Source organism: Fundulus heteroclitus, chromosome 2 (genome assembly GCF_011125445.2).
Source record: "Fundulus heteroclitus isolate FHET01 chromosome 2, MU-UCD_Fhet_4.1, whole genome shotgun sequence".
In the NCBI taxonomy this organism is placed as follows: Eukaryota; Metazoa; Chordata; class Actinopteri; order Cyprinodontiformes; family Fundulidae; genus Fundulus; species Fundulus heteroclitus.
In genome coordinates this window covers 22,848,363-22,867,236 of record NC_046362.1, presented here as the reverse complement: position 1 = coordinate 22,867,236, position 18,874 = coordinate 22,848,363, and the positions used below count along the sequence as shown (strand labels likewise).

The following is an 18,874-nucleotide window of genomic DNA, read 5'->3' as shown; positions in this document are numbered from 1 at the left end:
ACTTATATAGCGCTTTTCCAGTCATGCTGACCACCCAAAGCGCTGTACACTATAGCCACATTCACCCAGTCGCTCTCACTAACACGCACACATTTATACACCGAGATGCAGCTCGGTAGGCAACTTGGGGTTAAGTGCCTTGCCCAGGGGCACATCGACATGTGGCAGGGGGAAGCTGGAATCGAACCCACAACCCTCAGATTGCCAGACGACTACTCAACCCACCAAGCCACAGTCGCCCAAAGTAGCCTGGTGAACGAGAGTGACCAGCACATCACGCAAACACCCAGAGAATATGACCCGAATCGCTCTCTCATAAACTGACTAATGGGGCCTAAGGGGACAACTGTGGTAAATAGAGGAAAACTAATTTTACACATCAGGCAATTGTAAGGGCATGTATGGAAAAGAAAAAATGTGAAATGCTCCTTTAAAACATATTTCCCCCCACTCAGTGGGGAGAGAGTTCCCTTTTCTTTACTAATTCAATGTTATACTCCATCAGTGTTACATATACTTTTTTTCCATTTTTACAGCTCAGCTGACCATCTAGGGATGAAAGTTCAAGACTAGAAGTGTTCCCAAGTAGTCAAATAATTGTTAGTTGAGTTTATCATAAAGTAAGTGAAGATGTAATGCATTGAACAAAAATTTGCCCATTAAAAGTTTCTTCTGTTTTTAATTTATTCTTTTATTGCCCACATTTAAAAGTTCTAGATCCTCAAACTATTTAATACCAAACAAAGACAAACTGAGTAAATGCAAAAAGGGTTTCCCTATTTGAAAACCTGAGGTACAGCAACACCAGCCCCACCTCCGTTAAATATTCCCTTAACTGTGATTACCAACTGTTGTGTTCAGTTTCAATGGCCACACCCAGGCTTGATTACAGCTTGTCCTACATATTGAAGACGTCTCTAAAATAGAACCTGTCTGATGACATGAAATTGACTAAAAGATCTCAAAAATCAACACATCATGCCTCGAGCTTAAAAAAAAAAAAAAACAGATGAAGATCAAAGTAATTGCAATCTAAATGTCTGAAAAGGAATTGAGACTCCAGAGAACCCCGGTGAGAGTGAATAGCCAGACCTGGAGATAACATGGATTAGTGGTGAACCATTCAAAGAAATGCTGGTCTATCAAAATTACTACAAGAGGACATCAACAATTCCTTAAGGGGAAATTGCACAAATAATCCAGAAAGCACTTTTTGCTCACTTGCCAGGGTTGAGGTCAGTGTATGTTATTCAGCAATAAGAAATAGACCTAAAAAAATCCTACAGTGGTAAAGTTGCAAGGCCTAAATCACTACTTGCCAGAAAGAACACAAAACTGATCTCACAATGAAACTTTTAGGAATATAGTTTGTGGACTGATGAGAATAAAGGGGAACCATTTGAAAGGATTTAATACAGCCTCTCATAGATCCTCAACAAAAATAAAACATGGTGGTGGTAGAGTGATGGGACCAGGAAATCTGATCGGTACCAGAAAATCCTCAAGGAGAATTTATAGTCATAAATGCTCAAGCACTCGTGGGTTCTGCAGAAAGACAATGATCTGAAATACAGCAAGAGTAAAAAAAAAACAAAAAAAACAGAAGGTCTCAGGGTGTATTCCCACCAGGAACGTCCTTGGTCTACATCTTTGGTCCGGACCAAAAGCGGACCTTATTTATTTATTTATTTATTAATTTTCCTGATGTGCCTTGGTTTCACATTGTACTTTTTGCAAGTGAACTATAATGACGATTCAAATGTGAAAATGAAGAACTGCAAAGCAGGACATGTCTCCTTTAAACAAGCTTGAAATGCGTCCATTTGTAGCTGAACTAAAACAGTTCTTGAGTGTTTCAAAATTCACTACAAGATTCACTACCAATTATTGTAGTTGTTGCCAACAGGAGTGGTAGCCCAACAAGTTATTTGAGGGCAAAAGTTTTTTCACATAGGGCCGGGTTATATTATCATTACATTTCTTTTGTACATCCAAGTGGTTACATTATTTGTTGCTGAATTATAATGGGCTGCTACTTACCTACCTACCTATCTGCTCGTACCAAGCATCCACTATATTGAACTAAGGGATTCTTGATCGGTGTAAACCGAGAGTCTGCATGGCGTCACACGCGATCAAATATAGTTTCTCAGAGTTTTGTACAAATTGTGTTTGCTACATAAGTCCATGTGTGAAAAAACAATATTGGAACATTATTTAATGAAGACTCGGTTTTGTCCTATCCACCGTTAAAACATAGAACTTGCCTCAGCTGACTATAACCAGCCAATTGTAGTTACAGGCAGTAAAAGGCTAATGTTCCACATCTATTTTCTACTTGCTGAGTGGATGAGGAAAAGGAGGGGACAGAGAAAGGACAACAATTTTGAAACTTTATTCTGGGTGTTGTCTATGGAAGCAGCTTGCAAAGAGCTGAAGTAAAGTTAGGTTTATAGATGCACATACACACAGAGACAGACTTTATCCCCACCCCATGAAGCCAGACACAAGTTCACTCGTGAGCAACGTTCTTTTGATGTGATTTCTCTTACAGAAAGTCGTAATTAGAATTTACAACAACCCCAGGTTGTATTTCGCATTTTTTCCCTTTAACTCTATGCTGTGAAACATGGTAATTAATCTTATGTCTCAGCCTGAGCGTGTCTGTGTTTCTCTCTTCTTCTGAAAAACTTGGTTAATTCTGAAAAAATAAATAATACTCTTGATTATTTGCAGCATTTCTTTCTTTCTTAAAGCTGGTTCAGTCATTTTCATCTTCACTGGCAAAACTAACTCTAGGACAGTGCATTTGATGTAAAAAGTTGAAATTATAATTTATAGCTACAGCGATAGATGCAACCTCTCTGTTTCTCCACTGTCCCAATTCTTTTGTGTTTCTGTCTCTCTTTCCTGTACTTTGCACTGGCAGGCTTTGGGATGGGAGTTTTTCTTTTCTTTTCTTTTTTTTCCCCCAGCAGTCTGCTACCCCTCTTTTTAGCTGTGGCAGCCCCTGGAGCGTGCTACTGCCTGGGAGTGTGGAAGGAAAACCAGGAGGTAGTTGAGGAGGAGAGAATGGGCTCGGGAGGAGGGAGACCAGAGGGGTAGAGGCGTGTCCTGTGTTGGTAATGAAGTCTTCTCTTTTCATCCTCAGACGGCAGAGTGTGAGCGGACGGGCCTGGGGTCTGCGCTGCTCCACAGCCCTCCCTGTCTGTGAAGTGTGCCGAAAGCGTCTCCACTCTGCAGCGTTGCGTCCCAGCTCCCGTCTGCCGCAGCTAAATGACACAAAGAGACTGAGACTGAGACAAACTGCTACGATCATGAGTCTTTTGCTTGTGTTGGCTTTACAGAAACACCCTTGAGGTAAGACTTCCTTATTTGTTGCTCCTGCGATTCTTTATAAGTATGATCTCCTTTGCTCTCTGTCCCAGCTGATTGTTGTGGTGGGGGGGTTCTGGTGGGGAGGGGGCATTTTGGGGGCTGTACAGTGGAAGTCACTCCCACTTTTAATACACATGTGTTTGTGTGTATTTACTCTTTACATCCACCCGTGCATTCTCACATGAACATGCACTTATGAACTTAGTTTAAGTTTGACAGTGAAAGATTTATGCTAATGCTGATAAACTACTTCGTTGAAAGAAGGAAACTGTCACATTCTTGAAAAAGGATGTCAAGATGAGATAATAAGCCGAGACCTTTGGTACCAATTAAAGGTTGAGTAAGTCATTCCTCACTACCAGATTTTATCCCGTTTTGCAAATGTCTGCATATGATCCACTTGCTGTCTAGTCTAGGGCTTTATATCCTCTGAATTGGGTCAGTAAAGTAAATCAGGCTGCAAAAATCTCAACCAGAAAGATGTGGTATTTATTTATATTCTTGCCCAATGAATCCTTATTTTTTCCACAAGCAGAAATTCATTGGATTCTCTAAACACAGCTGCCTCTTATTGTGTGTCTGTGTCTGTGTCTGTGTGTGTCTGTGTCTGTGTGTGTCTGAGGTTATCCTGATCAGAGGTGACTACATGTGATGTTTCATTAAGAAAGTTTTGAAATTGGTCCTGATGCTGGATTAGGTCAGTGGGTTCATAGCTGACTAAAAGGAATATAATGCGATCCGAGAGTTATTGGACACAGACTAACTGACCTGTGACTCAAAGCAGGTCTAGAGAAAATGCATTCATTCAAGTGGATTATTTATATAATCCAGGGTAGCATTTTGTAAAAACCTTGCTAGTGTTGTTGTATTAAAAAAAAAATGGAACCAGCAGACCTTCATGTACCAAGTGCAGGTCAGTAACAACTGACTCACTTTTAAATTTGGTAGTACAAATGCATCATACAGGGTATATAGTAGCTTAATAACCAAGCACTTCTCAGAGGTGTTTGATTATTAAGCTACTATCACACAGTTGTCTGTTGCGCCAGGTATGCTGGCATGTAGAAAAATAAGTATTTATGTAGATCTAAATCTTTGATGCATCCTCAAAAGTGTGTATGCAGTGGATTTAGGGTACATGTAGTTTTCTGCTCTGTCAGGGCTAAGTACACTACTTTTGCCATAACATCTACATATATATGTATATATTTTTACTGATCCCCTGAACAGCTCCAGCTCTGGTCTGTGTGCACAATCTGTGGGTGTCCCCAAGTGGTAGAATGGGTATCAGCTGAATTAATCAGAAAATGGATCAGCCTCCCATCAGTTGGAGCCACTTGAAGTCGTTTGGAGTGAGTGAATCTTCAGCAGTGCAGAATTAGCGTCGGCATAGCGTGGCATGAGATTAACATCTGTTTTTATTGAGTCATTTGGAGCAAAATCTCAGAGTTGAGATGCTTATGCTAAGTTCCAAAGCTAAGCCAGCATGCACTGCAGTCCCAGATGTGTTGGAAGCCAATGCTGGAGTGTCTTTGCCTTAAATGTGAGGTAGATAGTGTAACAAGGGTATTGGGACCTGATGTTTGCATCTGCACATCATTTTGGGGTATTTATTTTGAGTTTAAAACTTGATTTCATACACTTTTCTCTTCAGCTTGAGATCCTGCTTTGGATGTGCCTCGCCTTGCATTCGTTTAATCAGGCTGTGTTTATTACGTTGGTTATATTTTGATGCCCTGGTAATGTGCCTCCATAAAGTTTGTGGCTGAAACATTTAAACAAAGAATTAAGGGCATGTTTGTTTAGGTCCTTTGTTCAGAAATCTGTTTTCTGCATAATGAGTGGCTCCACCTTCAGGCCAGCATGAATATTGTATGCAGTTACTTTTTGTTAAATGTAAAGTAATTGATGATTGGCAAAAGTATCAATATCAAATACAGTCACACTACAATCTTGAGTGAGTAGTTAAATTGTATACAGGGTGGTGATTTGTTTATTTGTACAACTGAAAGCTGCTAAAGGCAGCTGAAGGAGACAGGCTCCTGGGGCTCATCTCTGTAAATATAATTGACAAGAGGCATGTGCAGCCCAGTGACACCAGGCTTTGAAGTGATTTCAGTGGATATGTCCTCCTCCCCGCTGGGCAATCCAGATCCGGCCTGCAGTTCTTACTTCCATCCACATTCCCTGGGAAATCCATCCATATGCATTCTCTCCCTCATCGCCTTCCTGATCCTATTCACCCCACGGTTTGTAGCACCCCGAAAGCCCCTTGGCGAGGCCTTCCGTTTATATCAACAGTTTCTCTAATCTCATTGATGGTTTTCCTATGATTTTATTCTCCATCCTCACTACTTTGACTTGCTTCAAGGAAACATGTCTTTCCAATCCCTCTCCCAGAAAGAAAAAAAAACAGCGACTTTCCACTGCTTTTTGCCGGACCCTGAGAATTATGGTTTCCCAAATGTACAGGAGCTGAGCTTAATTGAAAAAACATAAGCATGGTCTGCCTTGAAGGAGACGGTCCTTGTGTCACTGCTGAACTGAGCGAATGTACTTTCCAGAGCTGGCGAGGGGAAGAGGAGGAGAAAGAAAAATACAAACAGAGCTTGAGATGGAGGACAGAAAGAAAGCTGAAGCAAATAAAATATGAAATGAAAGTGTGGAAAATCAACAGGAATGCTTGAAAACATTAGTGCAGAACAAAGCGGATCTAGAGGCAAACGAGATGATTCATCAGATTTCGTGTGATAGAATCGCAGATGGAAAAAGAAGCAGTTGGTAAAGACCCCCGGTTTAGCTTTGTGTGTTTTCTCAGGACAGTTAAAGTTCATAAAATGGGATTTAAGGGGGATATAATGGCAGAGAGGGGCCATCATGAGGCTGGTTGCCAGTCATTAAGCCCTAAAGAGAAACAATAGAACCTACAGTAAAACCTGCCTGATTGCAGGCTAGCTAACTGAAGCATCTCTCCCATGATTTTCACATCAGGGAGTCCTCATAACATTTACCCACACTTGAGCAGTTTGCAGAGTTTACAGTACAGATCCGGTAGAGCAGCTGAAAGACCATAACCCACGCGAAAATGTCTTATCAGTATTAGCCTTGTTGTCTTTTACAGTGTCTGGTGCTACCCTTCCTGCTTTGCCTGTTTCTCCTCACCTCCTGCTGTGGCTCTCCCACCCTCTCTGGTATGTTTGTGTGGCAGCCCCATATGGCAATGATAGAGACTCTGTCATTGGATCAGATGGCACGTTTGTCACACACATGTTTGCCAGCCGTCGCTGTTACCAGGGCTTCGTAGGAAAGCATCTCTTGTTGACTTCCTTGCTGGGTGGTTCATGTGTTTGTCCTGGTGCTGTGACCCCTGACCCCGTCACCACCTCCTGCGTGCAACGCTACCAGTTAACTGCTGGCTTCCCTTAAACACTCCCATCACCCCACCCCAGCCCTGCCAAAACATCACCATCCATTGTGTGTGCATATTGAAAGATATGCACACACAACTAGAAGGGTTTTTGTTTAGATCTATGATATTTCTGATGATACTTCTCCTTTTAATGATTTATACAATATCTGGAATTTGAACAAGCCGTAATGGAACTCCATAGGAACAAACCAGTGTATCATAATCTGCCATCGGATTATGACATCATGATGGTGCTTTTATAAATAAAATAAAAAAATCTGTTTATGTGACTTTGGTGTGATGCCACCTTTAGGGCTGGTTGATTGTCAGTTCAGTGGGAGTTATTCATGTGTGAAAAGTCCTTCAATCTGTCTCTCATTATTCTATTTTAAAGAAATGGTTCTAACATCAGATCATTGCTAGTGTCATGGAAGAACGTGCTCTGTTCGGATGTAAGTAAGATTGGGCTTCGTGCCCATGTCAGCTCTGGAGGAAAATTAGTCCTTCTCTGTAAATAACCCTAAACACACCACTGATATAAAAAACATGGTGGTAGCATTATTATCATAATTTGAGATGCTCTTCTTCAGCGGGGAAAAGGAATCTGGTCAAGTTGATGGTTCACCTTTCAGCACTCATATGAAGCTACAACAGAATGGTTTACATCCATGCTTAATTATGTGTTCAGTTCACCCAGAAATTGTAGAAGATTCTTTCAATTCAATCTAATTGAACTTGAGCTATTTTGCAAAGAAGAGTGGCCAGATATATCAGTCCCTAGAGCCAGATTTGCTGATGTAATTGCAGCAAAATGTGGTTCTAGATCAGAGGTCTGTAACATGCGGCTCCTGAGCCTCAAGTAGCTCTATGGACCTTCCACCATGGCTCCTAATAACTTGACTTAAAATATAACTGAAATGTTTTAAAGATAGTTTGTTCATTGAATAATTGCATTCAGTTTCTACAACTGGATGACACTAAAGTACTAGTAATATGTCTTTCTTCTCAGTAGGCTGAAATCTAAGAGCTTTTTTAATCAAAATTGTCCAATCTTCTACACATATCAACAACAAAATAATTTTCTGTTTTGAAAATGTTTATATTTTTTATTTATTTTAAAACCTAAAAGTAGAAACAATTATTTTTTTTTAAATGACAGCTAGACAGAGGGCAAATGTGGCTCTTTGGAGTGTAAAGGGTTGCAGACCCCTGTTCCAGAGCCTCGGTCCTGGGAGGTAAATACAAATGGGCACCAAATCCCAATAAAATATAATGAAGTTAGTGGTTAGGCATAATATGGGAACAGGTATAAATAGTTTTATGAAGTGTTGTAATAAGGTGCAAACTTTATTCGTCAACAGTATAAATTGATAGGAGCAAAGTAGGAAACATTTGTTTGCAAAAGCCTGATGTTCACTGAATGCTGGTACTCTGACAAAGAATGGCCAAGCAAGGAAACAGATTGCTTTGAACCATGGCAAAATTGCTTTATAGACCATTTCCACCCACATGATGAGTAGAAATCCAGATCTGAAAACGGCACAGATAAAAACAAAAAGGACTGGACTGAAGAGAGTGAATGTGAGAGTCAGCCAGTATACTAAGCCACTTCATTTCTCACTCAGGTTGAAACAGTGATTTTCTTTTACAGTTCATTCACTGAAGCTGGAGCTGAACTTATTGCATTTTTCTTTGATAAATGTAGATATCTAAAACTTAGCTCTTCCAGGCGAAATGTTTACATTTTATTGAGCCGTTGTATTTTTTTTCATCTGACTCTTCTTCATTTCATTCTTCTATGGATTATTAGGCTTAAACAGAAACCTGTTACAATTTTTAACTAATTTCTGCTAAGCTGAAGCGGATGGATAGCTAAAAATGCATAAGTACGCAGAAACGGACCATTGGAGATATGCACCAGCTCCCTGCAAGTGGTGATAGACAATGGATGGATGAATCATTTCTGTATCATAAGATCATATTAGTGCAACTTCACTATAATAGTAGTAGAGGTTCATAATATAAGGAACACATGACATAGCAATACAATAGTTAATGATTGTGATTAAGATATCGGTTGTTTTTGATTAACACTTTTTCCTCCCTGCTGGCTTTATCTTCCAAAATCACGATGCCATTCTCTCTCAGCTTTAGCATCTCGGTCTCCTAGTTCTATATAAAGTAAAAGTCCATCCTATTGCCTAAATATATTAAATTGGCTAAAAAATATATTTTGCATTTATTATTTATAAGCAGAAATTAAATGCATGGCACATGAAACATTATAGCCTTCCAAAACTGCTTCCAGGCAGTCCCTGCTGATGCAGTATTGCGAAGCTGTAAATTACAATAAGGTCATGCTGATACATAGGGAAAGGCTCAAAGTTCTCACATCAGTCTTATAATCTTAACATGTACATTATTCTTTGATTTTAGATTTTCTCAGGAGAGGTTTGTAGATGTTTTTTTTTTCTTGGTTAAATATACATCACAACTTTAGCTTATTCTCTAACTATCAAATTATCCAGTAAATCTTTGTGACAAAACTGCTGCAGCATGGAGCTCTTCCTCAGATTTTACTGACAACTGCCATAAAGCATGGCAAGTAAAGTTGGCATCGCTATGACGAGAATATTCTGAATCATAAAATCCATGCTGTGGCCTGTGGGAATGTTCTCTCTCCATCTTCCTCTATCCATCTTTTTAATTAGGAAAAGACCAGTTTAAACTGCTGCCTCCTTAATGTTAGCAGAGAGGCGGTATATGATGCCACTAAAAAGCACAGCATCAACCAACCAGAGGAAGCTGAAGGGAAGACATGATTATGCTCTTACTTGGTTATACCTGTAGTGAATCATAAATTATTGGATTTAGATTTTAAATAATAGGCTGCTAGGATTTGCTCCCAGTCATTAAAACTTTGAGAACTTCTTGAGTTTCCTTTTTCCTCAATCAACCCATTAGGAAGCCAAACCTCAATTTCAGAGCCCTTATAATTTTCTGCTAAATTTAAGTACCTAATTGAAGAGATGAAAAAAATTGGTGTGTTTGTCAACTGATTTATACTATAAATATATATAGGCTTATGTTTATTTGTCATATTAGAAATATGAATGTTAGGTTTACATTTTTGAATCCAGATTAGGAACAAAATTAATCCTAATTTTTAGTGTGTAAATCAGGGGAGCTGGGTTTATTTTTATGCTTCACCTCATCCAAATCATATCTTCAGTTCCCTGGTGGGAAGTTCCAGGGAGTTTGGACAATCGCACTAATAGGAAAATCCACATCTGGAATCATCATCTCGTCTGTCTTTTCTCTGGGTGACTATGGGTCATTGTCACTTGGACGATACTCAGAATCAGAAATACTTTAATAATCCCAGAGGGAAATTACAGTACTCCATAACAAAACAAAAATATCAGACGTTACAGTCATATCTCTTAAGGTGTGAATGGCTGTGAAACGGCATGGGGAGAGGGGGCAAGTCAGTAGCATAGGTTTCAGTATCCTTATTTTTTAGTACCTTCATGCTGCCATTTCATCCCTTCTTACCTCCATTAGACCAGTAAACCAACCATCTCATACAGTTTTTCAGACTTTACCATCACCCATGTGTTTCTCCCTGTCATTAAGAATTTTCTTGAATTATGGAGATAAATACTCATCAGAGTGTGGCGTCATAAATCCAACTGTCCCTACAGTGGAGCATGATTAGAATGTACAAAATAGCTTTTAATTGTTTGTTGTCAAATTGGGTGTAAATCATTCTCCAGCAGGTATCCACATATATGGAAAAGTTTGGTACTAATCGACCAGAACTCAAAAGGTATAAAATAGAAAAGGGACAAATTAACCAGCGCCTGAAGGTGGCCCAAACAGTTCACTGACTGGGCAGGTGAGACAGAGGCTTGTGTGGCCAAAATGGGCCTACTAGTACATTTGTCCTTAGAATGAGTTATATGCCTGGAGTCCCAATCTATGATGAAAACTGAAGAAGTTGTTTGGGTGTGAGTTTAAACATCTCTATGAAACAAGATATGAAACAAGAACTGGGATAGACTGCCGACCTGTCCAGGGTGTACTTCGCCTCTCGCCCATTGACAGCTGGAGATAGGCACCAGCGGCCCTCGTGACCCCACAAGGGATAGACATGTTAGAAAATGGCTGGATGGATGAAACAAGAAAAGAAGTCCAGACTTCTACTATATAAACACTTGATCAACAATCTGGTCTTTGAATCGTGCCCAGGATGACTTAGAATTCACACCAGGTAAAACATACTGACATACTGGTATAAAACATGAGGATGTTTAGTCACAAACTGAAGTCTGTCAAACACCATTTGGCTGCTGTATCAGTCGAAGCAATTAATAAGATGCTCCGTCCATTTCGCTGGGGATTCCTATTTTCAAACCAGAAAGACGGTTGAGTTCTTGCCATGCTACATTGACAGAGCCGACTTGTAAGGACTTCTTTTGTGTCAGAACACTGGATTCCTGCCTGAAAAACGAAACATTGAGAAACACAAACGATTTGTCAGAATACTGCGGCTAAATGTGCTGACGTTTAACCATTTTATATGTGTCTGGACTGCATTTAGTTAAAAAACAAAAGTGAAATAAATAGATTAAAAACTGTGTAACCCAAAATGAGTGACTTAGGAACGACTTAGGTTGAGATAAACAAGTCGACAACATCTACTCTGACCCAACAAAGACTCTGTGCTGTTTATAGATGTTAAAACACAGTTTATAATTCAGGAAATCTTTACCCTGTATGCAAAATCAAGAGTTCTCAGTGTTTCCATTTTTTGGGATCTCTATACCCAAGATTGTGTATTCTAATATTGTGAGCTGGAGGCATCATACCCCACCCTATTTCTATTATTTTCCTATTAATTTGGTCTATAAACGTACAAATATTTGAGCTTCCAAGGAAAAAAAGGTGCATTGACAATAATTTCCTGGATTATTATTTATGTTATTCCTGTAGCTGCCGAGAAGAGCCTTGATTAACGGACCTTCTTTTGCTAAATGAAAGCTGATGGTACAGTTGGTGTTTTATTGGGTCTGCAGTCTCCAGTTTTTTCTCAGTTCAGTAACTCCTAGTTTTCAGCCTGTTATTGCTCTTTAATTATCTTAGCTGGCTCCAGTCTCAACATCTTTTATATTAAGGATGTAAATGTGAGTCATCTGCTACTTTATGACCCTCTCCCTCTGCTGACCCAGTCATGTTGGGTTTTTTTCACCAACAAACCTTGCATCCTATAAATAAGATTTGGGGAATCAGAGTTATGACACTGAATATGCTATACTTAACTGCTTTTGTAAAACATTACCCGTGGTGAGTCTCCTAACATCTGTATCTATCTATCTATCTATCTATCTATCTATCTATCTATCTATCTATCTATCTATCTATCTATCTATCTATCTATCTATCTATCTATCTATCTATCTATCTATCTATCTATCTATCTATCTATCTATCTATCTATCTATCTATCTATCTATCTATCTATCTATCTATCTATCTGTGTGTGTGTGTGTGTGTGTGAGCGTTGGATTGTATTTTTATACATCTTTGACTGCAAGTTCAACTATCAGTGTCAGACCGTGGGCGGTATACTATGTGTCTACTGACAAATAACTGCTGGATCAGTCATTGTGTGTTTATTGGACACTTTCTCCAACAGGAAGAAATTGGCTACGGTTCTTGCCTTGGATTTCTGCTCCTTCTGCTGAAGGAAGGTTCTGATTGCTTCTGACACGAGCAACAAGAACAGGCTTCCTCAGAAAACTTTCTGATGAACTTCTCCAGAGATGATGCCGAAACATCCCAGGAAATAGAATCTAGCCCAATCCTCTTTGCTTCTCTCGACTTATGCTGCAAATTAGAGATTACGTACGTTTTTTTTTTTTTATTTCCGTAATTACAAGGCAAGTTTATTTATAAAGCACTTTTCAGTTCTAAGACGCCTCAAAATGCTGTCCATGAATAAAACAAATACATTACAGAGGAAAGAACAGCATTACAGAGACAAAGGGGAAAATATTACAGAGGAAAGCATATTGCAGTGGAATAGTAGCAGTAGGTTAAGATATAAAACAAACTGGACTACAAGCTAAAACATTAACATTGAAAGGGAATTCTAAACAAATATGGTTTTAACCTTGATTTAAATTAACTTAGGGTTTCAGTCCTTTTACAGTTCTCTTGGAGTTTGTTCCAGATATATGGGGCATAGTAACTATATTGCTGCTTCTCCGTGTTTGGTTCTGGTTTGAAAAACATCTGAGGAGTTCTTGTGCAAATTCTTAGTTATCCAGGTCATTGCAACAGCAATGCTCCAGCGTGAACCTCCAGAACTGACAATTTAAACTTGTTTACTGATCTGCGGATTGATTAGCAAGTATTTAAGAGGGGCTGTTGTACACATTGTTTACTTGGGTTTTTTATCAATAGTTCTAGCATGTCTTTTGTGGAAAGCTGTGGAGGTAAACTATAACTAAAGTTCCGGTGAATTTGGCCTGAATTTGAGATCTAAACAGCATTTTAACCCACTTTCACAACATTCACCTTCCTCAGTTTTTCACTAGAACACTTTACTCCAGATGTGGCATTGTTGTGGATGCAGTTATTTTGGGCTTGAGCCAGTAGACTTGAGAAAGGTCTGACAACATGCTCTATTTAAAGGAAATCCATGTGAACTGGGAGGCAAGAAGTTCACGTGGCTTTGACTTCAAAGCGGCTGTCTAGGTCTACTGATGAGTGTCACCCGTGGCTCAGCAGTCTGTGTCGTGGACAGATGACCACACTCATTTCAAGTGCTGACAGGCGAGTCCTTTTGTGAAGGTTCAGAGGGGAGGCCCAAGTTTTAAACTTTGTGGTTTTAAACCTCTATGACGCCAAGGTTTGTCATAAAAGAGCAACCTGCCATTTTTACAAAGACAATGCTGGGCGTAATTTAAAGTCTATCCAAGAACTGTTGGTGGTATGAGGGAGGAAAACCTGATACCATAAACAGAATCAGATAAGAGGACATGCCCCTGAACTGAATTAAGAAGCATGACAAGCTTTTATATAGGTAAGGTGAGCTGCATGCTGCTTTGTTGTCATTCCTCTCTAATAACATCACCTTGCAAATGTATTCAAACTGTTTAAAATTACAACCACATACTTCTTTGTATTTTAATAGAATTCTATGTGACCAGACAACACTAAGTCAAGTATAATTTTACACTGGAAGGAAAAGGCTACATGGTTTCCTTTTTTAAATCAGAGGAGTATTCATTTGTAGTTGTACCCCAGGTAGTATTTTGGGGTATGTCTCTACCAGATCTTGGCACTGATATTCTTTGCCTGCTCAACTGTTCAAGCTCAGTCAGACTGGATGAAAAGCTTTGGTGAACATCAGTATTTAAGTCTTGGAATATATTTACAACTGGATGTAGGTCTGGAGTTTGACTGGACAATTCTTACGCCCAAATACGCTTTGATCTAAACCGTTCCACTGTAGGTCGGTCTGTGTGTCTATAGACGCTGACCTGCTGGAATGTGAAGTTTAGCACCAGCCTCAAGTCTACTGCTGCCTCTAACAGGTTTTCTTTCAGCATTGCCTTATATTTAGCTTCATCCATCTTATTATGAACTCTGACCAGTACCCTACTGAAGAAAGAGAGTTGGCAGTAAGGAAATCAATGTGTCTTCTAAACCCGAATGGACCTTCTCTTCTTTGGTAATCAAGCTTATTGTGGCTTCTCACTTTGACCATCGGCATTGTGGAGTGTAAGCTGCAGGTGAGTATCAGGCTCTGCTGTCAGATTCCACATAGGTGCTCTGTCTTCTCCACTGTTTGGTCTTCTAACAAATATATTTGCCAGGTCCTCTCTAGTGTCCACACTTCAAATAGTTTAGAGTTCTAACCCTCCTGAATATTTCCGGGTCAAACAGGCATGTTTGCCAGTTCCTCATCCCTCAGTGCTTTTCTCCTCGCTCCTAAGTGTTTGCTAAAGGGGTTCACGGTGGCTTCTTGGTTCTATAACAGTTAAAGGCTGGAATGAATGACATGCAATGTATGCAGATTATTGTTATCTTTCAGTTTCGTCACTCACAGGTGCTCAGACACATACATAGAAAGTTGCATTTAGTCTACGCAGCTTGTCTCTGGTACACACTTTTACCTTTCATACTCTCCATGCTTAAGATGTATAGATTAATTGGGTTAAAAGGTAAAACTGTCATCAAATGTTTTCAAAAGCAGTGCTTGCTTTACTGCATGGTATGACAGGTGTCACATTTCAGGTGGGCTGTGCATTTGTTTGCCCTTTGTTTGGCGTTTATTGGTACGCATTTCTGTGTCATTCCAGAAATACAGAAGGAGCTCCTCTGCAACACTTTTTCAGTCTTCCCACTTTTTGAGCATTCGTTTAGTTCCATTCTTGTCATTTTTTTCCAGAGAAGTTATAAATAAGGCCAGATGTTTCTGACACACTAAATGTGTGTCTGTGGGTCTCGCCTCCACGGCTCAAAAGTTCACTACAGTGCTGTGCCACTGTGGTCAACTTCAAAGACTTGGACGCTGACATGTTTATGCATTTTCATGCACAGACACGCAAACAGACTTTTGGATCATTTATATTTACTTTTGCACAAGAAGAAGATAAACAATGGAGATGAAATCAGGAAAGGTTTGGTGAGTGTGTGCTCATATGTGCCGCTCGAACTCTCACAGTCATCACATTGTGCAGAGCAGCACCCAGTGTTTCCTGCAGCCTTGGGGGCTAAATATTATAGGCAGAGCTAAGATAACAGTTCAGCTCTGAGGTCATGAGGTCAAGCACATCTAGATGATCAGTGCTTCCTCTCTAGATACTGTTTATGACTGTGTGTATACACAGCATGCAGTCTCTCAAACTGTTGTATACACCCCACACCCTGCCTCAAGCTCACACAGCTGGCACAGCCAAACATTCACAGAGTCCGTATCAAGAGGAAAAGGGAGTAATGAATAACCTGTATGTGTGTGTGTCTGTATCTATGCATCTGCTGAATTATGTGGAGATCAGTATATTCACACACTTCTAATGTGGGGACCCGCCTCTCCTTTGTGGACAGAAAGTCCGCATAACATAAATCATGGCATTTCAGAGTAGAGAGTTGAGCCGACTTTAGGGTTGAGGCTGGAGTTAGGCAGGTAATGATTATGGTCAGGGTAAGGGTTAAGTCTCCAACATATGAATCAATGTGATGTCCACTGGAGTAATGATAACACAAACAGCAAACTGTGTGCGTGTGTGTGTGTGTGCGTGGTCTAGGTGTTGCTTGTCTGTGTGTGTCTGTGTCTTGCTGAACTTGGTGAACTTGACTCATATTCCACTAGCGCTCAAGCATACTCACACAGACAGACATGGAAGCTGACACCAGTTTGAATCCGATTTTTAACAAGACTATCAGACAGTTCAATTTCTCCTTAAAAAATCCCTTATTTTCTAAATGATCAATGCTGATGTAAGCTATTTGAAGATCATGCATGTGGATATGTGTATTTAAAGTATGCAGGTTGTGCAGTTTGTTGACCTAAATTCGAATGTCATGAAGTCACTTCCTTGTTGATCATGAAGCAGGTGGCAGGGCTGTGGAGACTGAAGGTAGGGATGGATGAAGTGACAGGGTGGAGTAATAACTATCTCCAGAAGGAATGTGAGTCAAACATTGTCATTTTGGGTGGGAGTGTTCCACTTTCTAGACAGTACCTCTACTTGCCTGCTGCTTTGTGAAATATTTTTGTTTTGTTTCTATGCCGGTGTTATAACTCTATGTTATTGCCATGGTACTTCCCTCTACCTACCGGATTCTGCTTTATCTTTGCCTTTAAAGCAGACTGTAGGCTGGTTGACACCCATCTGCTGTTGCTGATTGGATTCCTGTTCCAGCCCATCTGAACCAATCTGCACCGGCTTAGCTGGCAGATCCCCTCCTTAAATCTCAAGGCAAACTGTGACTCTGTCTCACCTTTTTGTGCTAAAAGTTATTTTTGCGCTGAACAACTTTTGTTGTTTGCATGGACAGAGACATAGGATTAACCTATGTTGTACAGACACTTTGTTCAGGAATCATACTGCTTGGATATCATGTTTGGAAGGTCCAGGTTTTACTTAATAGATAAAGCCGGAGATGGTGACTCCAGTCATCTTTATGTTGCGCAAAAGAATTCAGATTTACACTTTAATGACTACCTGTCTTAGGTTTCGGGTCTTGGACATGAAACTTTACTCAGGTTCATTATCTTTGACTCAAGACTTTACTTTGGCTATGATCACATTCTTTTCTTGGCAGTGTGAATGGCCAAATTCCAATCTTTTCATCCAAAAAAAAAAAAAAAAAAAGATCTGATTTGTGCCACTTCCATATGTGGAACTAAATAGGATACGTATCGGATATTTTTCTGAACGATCATGCCGCATTTCATCTGTCTTTGACGTCATTGTCCTGGCTCTTACTACACGTAAGATGCAAGCAAGTTGGTTGTGTGATATATAACGAATGCAGCTGTGATGTACATTTTCTGTGAAAGTATACACTCGATTTTTTTATCCGGGGTTATTTGCACTGCAGGCCATTCATTCCTGATAACAACTGCTGGCCATGTTACCCGTAGCGTCACAATAATCACGGCATTGATGCTCAAATAAAGGACTGTGAAATATGACTGAGTTGTTTAGAACAAATTAAACATTACTTCGTTTTAACATCTGATTTTCTCCTTGTTAAACTAATGTCGCTCTATTCATTCAGAAATTTGACACACATTCACCCACTGTATTGTTCCTTGCTCTTAAATTTGCTATTTATGGTGTACATTGGAACATATTTAGTGTTTAGATTTGACAACATTTTAATAGAGTCAAACCATGGCTATCTATGTTGTTATAATCTTGTAAATTCTTTGCGAGAGAGTTATTAAAAGAAAAGCCTCCATACCCAATCTGCTGCACTATATATTAAATGAGTGGACTCTATCAACAAAGAGATTTAGTCGTAACAAAGATGCTGGTGAATTCATAGCAGTAGATAGTTTTCTTTGGATACCGATTGCTGAGAAAAATATTATTGTTAAATGTGCATGTGTGAAATCAGGTATAAGGATAAAACAGTACATGAGTTTATTTTACTCATTAGACACTTGACTGAAATTGTGAATGCCATTGGTTAGAGCAGTTCAAAATATACAGTAGAAAGTTTGTTTATTTTTGATTTGAGAGATATATTAGTTTTAAGTAATAGCTGATTGGGGTGTTTTAGTTGAATTGATTCAAGTTATGTCCATGTACTTTCAGCCTCCTGCTTTTGAATGAGGTTGCCCTCTGAAAAGTATAATGTTGCCCATTAAAAATGTTTAGACTAGAAATCTGACTAAAACTGTCAAGTCTGGTCAACCATACTACCTGGCTGTTTCCCATTTTTCTTCCCTTTATCCCTAAAGAAGATGATGTTTAGCATATTGGGGGCTCGTCCGGGATCTGAAACAAAACCTCCTGTACCACGAGTTAGAATCATACCCCTAAATAATAGCCATTTGCTTTAATGTTTAAGAATGTTCCATTTCTGAAGTAGAGGATAATCTCTGTCTGTTTCCATATATGTGTGCAGCTATGTTGGTGCTGCCTTCCATGTGTTTTTATTTAAATTGTGCTTTGTAAGTTCTCATTGCTATCTCTTAGTTAAATTTCTGCAGCATAAAGCCAATGTTACCCTTCGAGAACGAGTCCCAGCACAGTGCTGTATATCTCATTTCCGCGTTTGTATGTTGCCTTTAACTGCTAGAGAGAAGAAAAGGATTTTCTATGTGAACCATATGTGATTGCTGATGCAGATGGGAACTGTTAAGGCAGCAAGCAGGTCAAAGAGTGTGGCTTCATCTGCCAATCTCTTTCACCTTCTCTGAACGTTAGACATTAGACTGACAATCTGCGAGATGTTAACAACTCCTTGACAGCCAAAGAGCAAGGCAATTACTTCTGTCGCTTGGGATAGAGGTTTTTTTCTTATTCTTTCTGTGTTTTTAAGGTAAACCTTCTAAAA

General features: G+C 39.6%; 1 protein-coding gene across 1 annotated transcript in view; it reads left to right on the top strand.

Moving 5' to 3' along the window:
* The first annotated feature begins 2,987 nt into the window (after nucleotides 1-2,987).
* The window catches only part of LOC105935584 (zinc finger protein 469), a 62,265-nt gene continuing 46,378 nt past the window's right edge, over nucleotides 2,988-18,874 (top strand). Inside the window, 2 exon segments of the mRNA XM_036151162.1 lie at nucleotides 2,988-3,054; nucleotides 3,152-3,360. The gene's annotated coding sequence lies outside the window, so the exon portion shown is untranslated.